This window comes from Ruditapes philippinarum, unplaced genomic scaffold (assembly GCF_026571515.1).
Source record: "Ruditapes philippinarum isolate M1 unplaced genomic scaffold, ASM2657151v2 ctg3263_1_1_1_1, whole genome shotgun sequence".
NCBI classification, from domain to species: Eukaryota; Metazoa; Mollusca; class Bivalvia; order Venerida; family Veneridae; genus Ruditapes; species Ruditapes philippinarum.
This window is the reverse complement of record NW_026865274.1, coordinates 79330-86666: the sequence shown is the minus strand read 5'-3', so window position 1 is coordinate 86666 and position 7337 is coordinate 79330. Positions and strand designations below refer to the sequence as shown.

At 33.7% G+C, this 7337-nt stretch overlaps 2 non-coding genes across 2 annotated transcripts; both read right to left on the bottom strand.

Annotated features, from left to right (window-relative positions):
• Positions 1–930: 930 nt before the first annotated feature.
• Positions 931–1003, bottom strand: Trnav-cac (transfer RNA valine (anticodon CAC)). The gene has a single exon. It is a non-coding gene; the product is annotated as a tRNA-Val (tRNA).
• A 3668-nt stretch (positions 1004–4671) lies between these two features.
• Trnav-cac (transfer RNA valine (anticodon CAC)) lies at positions 4672–4744 on the bottom strand. Its single transcript has one exon. It is a non-coding gene; the product is annotated as a tRNA-Val (tRNA).
• Positions 4745–7337: the final 2593 nt, after the last annotated feature.

Sequence of the window (7337 nt, the reverse complement as noted above, 5' to 3'; positions counted from 1 at the left end):
CCGTTGATCACCGTAATAAACAATATGTGTTCACATTTGTGTGTAAAGTGCAAAATTTGTCTCTTTTTATGTTTTACATGCATGTATTCATGAGGAATAAGGAATGGGAAAAATCTTTAACCTTCAAATCTTTATTATGATATTAATAAAACATTGCACATATTAATTATTTACATTCAGTTATTGTATTCATTATAAAACTTAATAACAATTCGAAAAAAAATTGAAATGTCATCAGATTTATTTTTTTATAATGTATGTTTCGCGGCATCATGAATTCGCGACGCGGCCGATTCGCGAATAATAGCGAAAATTAAAACATCGCGAAAAATACCGGATTTACAGTAAATGTGAAATGTCATTTTTAATGATTTCCAACAAAAGGACAAACACAAGAAACAAATAGTGAATGTTAATAAAGAATACATTTATATCTTAATAGAATCTCGAAAATTTATTTGGTTAAAGGTTTATTTTATAAATCAAACACATCAATAAGGCTCAAACATTTTAATACATCTATTAAAAACTAAAATCTGACAATGTATACCTATTCTTATTTAAAGAAAGGAAAAACTTTATGTAATATAAAATAAAAAATAAAAACAAAAACAAAAAACAAACAAAAATCAAATCAAGCTATATTATTAAAGAAATAAATTATTTTTTAAGATTGCTGAACTAAATAACAAAATTGAAGAAATATGAAATCGGTGTTATTAACAAACGCCCTAACAATTACTATGTTACACTTTTATCAGCTTTAAAGCAGGGGAAAAATAGAATTCTTACTCTTTTTTACATGTCTCTCTGGTTGTTTTGCTGTTGTTTTAAAATGGCAATTCTGTCCACACGATCAGGAAAGATGTTGTTTCTTCACAACATTTTATTTTTTAATGTTGTTATATTTTAACAAAAACTAGCGATAAATGGTTCCGCTGGGGCTCGAACCCAGGACCTCTCGCGTGTGAAGCGAGCGTGATAACCACTACACTACGGAACCGATTTACATTTGGAAACAAAAACGCATTAGTTGATAAAATCTAAAACTGGCACATAATGACCGATTTTTAAACTGTACATGAATGACTTTGTTAAATGAATGCTATATTCAGTAAGAAAAAAAATTACCACTACGTACCAATAAAGCATTTACAGGGGCACTTGTCGAAAACTTTACACTTAATAAATAAGATTAGTAAATATGAAATATCTTTAACATCTATTACGAGACATAAGAACAAAACTATTAAAACTTTAAGTTGTTATTTCAAAATCAGTTCTATACTTGACTGAAAATGGGTGAACATAATGAAATCTTTCGTAGAAAACTCTTCATACAAAATATGCGTATAGTAGATATCAGAAGTTGATTATGATAACGATGATTATAACGACAACGACGACGACGACGACGATGATGATGTTGATTATGAAGTTATTACATTTTAGTAATTAGTAGTAAACTTTACAGACAATCCTTAAGTGATGAAAATTGTTTTTAGAATCTCAAAACTCAATATGTATACAAGAATGATAATGGAAAACTATTTAAAAACAATTCATGGGAAACCATCCTACGGTTCTTTAAGGGTTAGTTCAAATGATAATAAATAGAATTTTATAAAGTTTAACAAATAGTCCCATGGGTAAAGATCTTAGTAAAGATGTTACGCAATCTATAGATATATGCCCACCTACTCAGTGCTAAATAATAAATAATTTTAAACCTAGTAACAACAGTAGAACTTAGGATGAGGAAAGTTATGAAGTTTATTTTTGAAATTGGATTGTTAAATAGCAAAATGTAATAATTTTCCTGATTTCATTCAAAGCATCATTCCGCGTATATAAGTCTAGATTTTTAAATGAAAAGATTATATTGTACCTCTTTTTTAATTTGGAGAAATCGGTAGATAAACTACAGCGATTAATAGAAACGTTCTGAATTAGAATTCAAATAACTGATAAACCATAAACCAGTAAAATCTAAACACAAGTTATTTCAAATTCTAACTATCCTTAAATGCGATACTGGTAGGAATTATGGAATATTTCATTTTAAACATTTTACATTTAAACAAATGTGTGCAAAATCATACAAACAATAAACGTCACACATTGTTGTGATCAGCTCAATTTGGCGTTGCAAATTCAATTATGACACATATTTTTTAATGATTTCAAATATTTCTAATGTATTAGTTATTCGCAAAGACAGGTTGTTTATTATTGATATTTTATCTTATTGATATATGAGGTATGATAAAAAAAATTCTCGGCCTGATGTACTTCTAACCACAACACCGTCATTTGCACACGATACATTGTTACCGATATTATCTTATTGAAGATAACTGACCGGGTTGCACGTGGTTTTATACAGCACAGAAGGCGCTCTCATAATGTTAGAAAGGTGAAGGTTGTGAGATTACAAACCAATTTGTTTTGTATAGTGCCACCAATGCTTTTACACTGTTTTAACTGTAGTAAATTGGCTATAAGACTAATTGCAACACTGATGTTTATTTGACTTAAACAATTAAAAAAATTGACTTGCCTGAGCTGGGATTTCAGCTCCAGACCTCTCGATTCCTAAGCGAGCGTGCAACCCCCTTGGCCACGATGATTATATGTTAACGGCCTGAAGAAAACCATATCATTCTAAATCAGGGTTTGTAACACTTAATATTTCGGCGCTAAACCTGTTGTTTAACACAGATGTAAATAATAATGGAGCTTACTGTAAGCATGTATATCTATAAATAATAAAACAATATTAGAAATCTTCGGGAACTATTTTGCTTGAAAATTAATGCGCCTGACATTTGATAATCTTTGCGCAATGATCTCTCCTGAATTTTTCGGCGTTAGTGTACATATAAAGGGAAGTAACCGCTTCAAAAAAAGCGGACTAATGTCAGCATTTGCAATTTACAGCATCAGGACCTGAAATTTCGCTACCATTATTTGTTTGGTCTGACGACCCAAACAAATAAAAATAAAACACACTTTGATCAGTAGATGGGTGTGTCATTTAGACCAAATGGAGAAAGTATAAATCAGAGCCGTCATTAAGTAACTCTGTAAGAAAGGAATGTCTCCCAAGGAATTCCATGAAGACTTCATGGATACACTTGGGAAGGAGTGCCCTCCCTATAGCACTGTGAATAAATGGGCTTCTAGATTTAAGACGGACAGGGAGGGCATTGGAGATGATGAGCGGCCTGGACGGCCAACAACAATGAAACTGCCGAAGCTGTGCACGATCTGGGCATGGGCGACAGAAGGCGGACATGCAAAGCATTGCTAGGGAAGTGGGTATAAGCTTTGTTCAGTTCAGGCAATTCTGACTGATATATATGGCATGTCAAAGGTTTCCGCTAGATGGGTCCAAAGACAGTTGACTGACGACCAGAAACGGACCAGGCTTGACATTTGCTAGATATCTTTTGTCTCGCTACGATGATGAACCTGATTTTATCTACCGGATCGTAACTCAGGATGAAACATGGGTCCATCACTTCGATCCAGAATCAAAAAAAAAATTCAAGAGGGTGCCATCAGCAGGGAAGATGATGGCTTCAATTGTTTGGGAAAGTCAGGGGATAATCATGATTGATTATCCCCCATATTCTCCAGACTTGGCGCCCTTTGACTTCTACCTGTTTCCGAAACTGAATACCAAGCTTCGTGGAAGACGTTTTGGAAGCAATGAAGTGTCATGGAGGCGGTAAATGAGTTATTTGAGGACCAAAAAAGAGAGTTCTATTTTGAAGCGTAAAACAAGTTGTAGCACAGGAGGGCAAAGTGCATTGATGTAGAGGGCGATTATATTGAAAAGTAAGACCATGGGTTGCGTTCTCTGACTACCAGATATACATCGGGCCAGGAACCTTTTGATCAATCCTCGTTTATATATATATATATATATATATATATATATATATATATATATATATATATATATATATATAATATAAATAAAACAAAAAACACAGTCCATGAGTTAACTTATTTAATTATTTAAATAAGTTAACTCATGGACTGTGTTTTTTGTTTTATTTATATGTGACTTTTTTCCGGCACTTGTTTTCATTTTTTTGTATATATATATATATATATATATATATATATATATATATATATATATATATATATATATATATATATATATATATATATATATATATATATTGATTTAAATTTACTTTTTTCTCCTTTATGCCTTTGAACATTGTATAATCATACAACCGTTCCCCAGAAATTGAAGTTTCGCATATTATGCCTCAGAAACAAATATATGTTTATATTCTTTACAAAAGGCAAACATGATTTTTTTATGTATAAATTATAGTTTTTGAGGAGGTTAGATGTTTGTTACCTGATGAAGGTAGCAATAAATGAGAAATAATTTGTCACAAAAGTAGCATAATGTAAACAAAATTATAGTATTTTGACTTCCATACACAATACTTATTCACTATAACTGTTCTTATTGCCAGAAAGCAACAGATGACAAAAGTGATTCATAAAACTGGTCAATGTGTAAGTATTTGGGTATTATAACTATTCACCAAAATAAAAGCTTTCTTGGGAATAATGGGCTTTTATACTTTACAAGTTATATATTTATGCTTATTTATGTATCGTTTAAAAAAGTAAACGGCATGGTTCCGCTGGGGCTCGAACCCAGGACCTCTCGCGTGTGAAGCGAGCGTGATAACCACTACACTACGGAACCGATATATCCTGTAATTGACAATGTCCTCAACAACAAGTACTACTAAAATACTTTATTTTGGCTTTAGCTGAAAGCGAAACTGTTAGGCCCTACTAATTAAATGAAATTAAAGATGAATCAAAGTTTGTTTTTCAGAGGCATGTAAACTTATAATAGTGAATACGTGCAACACCATATAATTATAATCAATATCATCTTCCAACATTTTACTTAAAAAATGAGTTTTTCTTTTCATTACTCATTCTCGTTAAAGAAGTACTCTATTTGACTCATTTACAGAGTATACAGACCTAACAGGCGCCGATTCCTTCACATCTTTTTTTCCTGCAAAGCGTAATTAAACGTTGACTTAGTTAATGACTTTTGTGTGACATGTTATAAACATCGTCGGATACCCACGGCCGAACCATTATCATTCATCATGATTGCATGTTATGTGACATGTTTATCAATCGTGGGTATCCGACGATGGTTATAAATAACGTACAATGAAACACATCAATAATATATTTGTCTGTCGTTGTCTTAAACACGGACAAAAATGTAACAGAAAGAAGTAAATAAAAAATGTCTTGGACAAGGATAGAAGTCATTTTGCTAGCCAATAAACATGCACTCAAGTTCATTCTTGTTGATTGAGCAAATAATATTGAATACACTTGTTCTAGCACTTTTGCTGTACAATCTTTGGTTTCTACAGAATTTGTTTTAGTTCGTGTGTGTTTGGGTTTGTTTACCGTCGCCACCGGCAAGAGAACATATGGGCGAGCAATTATTTTAGTTCGATTGTGTAGGAAGTTTTAAGCTTATAAACACACTCTCGAATCCGGTCCTGGATCTACCTAGTACTGAGCAATGAGTGTAAAGTTTTTTCTAAAAGAAACAATGGCTTCCACTTGACAGGGTTTGAACCCACGCAGACAGCGATTCTTAGATTACTGGTCCGACACATTAACCAATAGGTTGATTTTGCGATTATCAAGTTCCGTGATTGTAAAAGAGACACCTTACGTTTGAAACATTAACATTCCGATTTAACGGTGATCATAGTACACAAAATGTCGTTAAATGTATCCTGTTACAGAATAACATAATCTAGATTTATAACATCACATTTGTATTACGCACATATCAGATAACAACACTTCCATTCATTATGTGTATCACCTATTTTATCGTATCGAAACATGTCAGTCAGAATGGCAACGGAACAAAAAAGTTACACATCGTTCAGGGAAAGATAATGAAAATTACTTGGGCTATTTTCATACTTACATTTCATTAATTGTCATCTGGTAATAAAGGATTTTACAAGCAACAAGTCAAAAAAATCTGGAAACCAAAATGATCCCTCGGAAGCATTAATCACAACAAAATTACTTAAGAATTGCAGACTCGGTTTGATTTAGTCTGTACCTGAGGGATAATGAATAAGTGCAACATCCCTCACGCCCCCTAGCACCGGCTTGAGCGGTACTCAATTCTCAACACTTAATAGTGCTGGCATCAATGATCCCGAGCAACCTGAAAAATATAACAACACTGAAGTGAAGTACGGGGCAACTTTTCACAGCTGCCACACGGCACTTTACACCTGCTGTTGTGAAGTATAAAAATCTGGAAACAAAGTGATCCCTCGGAAGCATTAATCACAACAAAATTACATAAGATTTGCAGACTCGGTTTGATTGAGTCTGTACATGAGAGATAATGAATAAGTTCAACATCCCTCACGCCCCCTAGCACCGGCTTGAGCGGTACTCAATTCTCAACACTTAATAGTGCTGGCATCAATGATCCCGAGCAACCAGAAAAATATAACAACACTGAAGTGAAGTACGGGGCAACTTTTTACAGCTGCCACACGGCACTTGACACTTGCTTTTGTGAAGTATAAAAATCTGGAAACAAAGTGATCCCTCGGAAGCATTAATCACAACAAAATTACATAAGAATTGCAGACTCGGTTTGATTGATTCTGTACATGAGGGATAATGAATAAGTTCAACATCCCTAACGCCCCCTAGCACCGGCTTGAGCGGTACTCAATTCTCAACACTTAATAGTGCTGGCATCAATGATCCCGAGGGACCAGAAAATAACGAACTACATGCCTTGCGAGGAAACACAATACAAGAACAAGAAGCCACAATCCCTCATTCACAGAACTACAAAATCATTGTTTGAAAGGAAACAGTCGAAATTATTTATATTTTAACTCTTTGTTTCTCTGCATTCGACAAAAGCAGGCCAATGTTATAAAGGTGTGGTTTGATCATGGCCTGCACTTCTCTGTAGTCTGTAAATATTTTAACATTTCACTTAAACGATGCACGGTTTTGTGAACATGCTCAATCAAACCGAGCCTGCAACATTTTCTCTCTATTTTGTCCAGATTGAATGATAGATAACCCTTTTTTATTTAGGTTTGTAAGTCTTACCATATGTTAGTGTAACACTTGTAAATACATCTTTGTTTTGTTTTGGAACACAACTTTCATACTATATGAAAGAGTATAACAAAGATCAACGAGGCAAAGCGACGTACACAGAACGCAGCCCCCGACGCAATTCAGGTCACACCAGTAGGGCA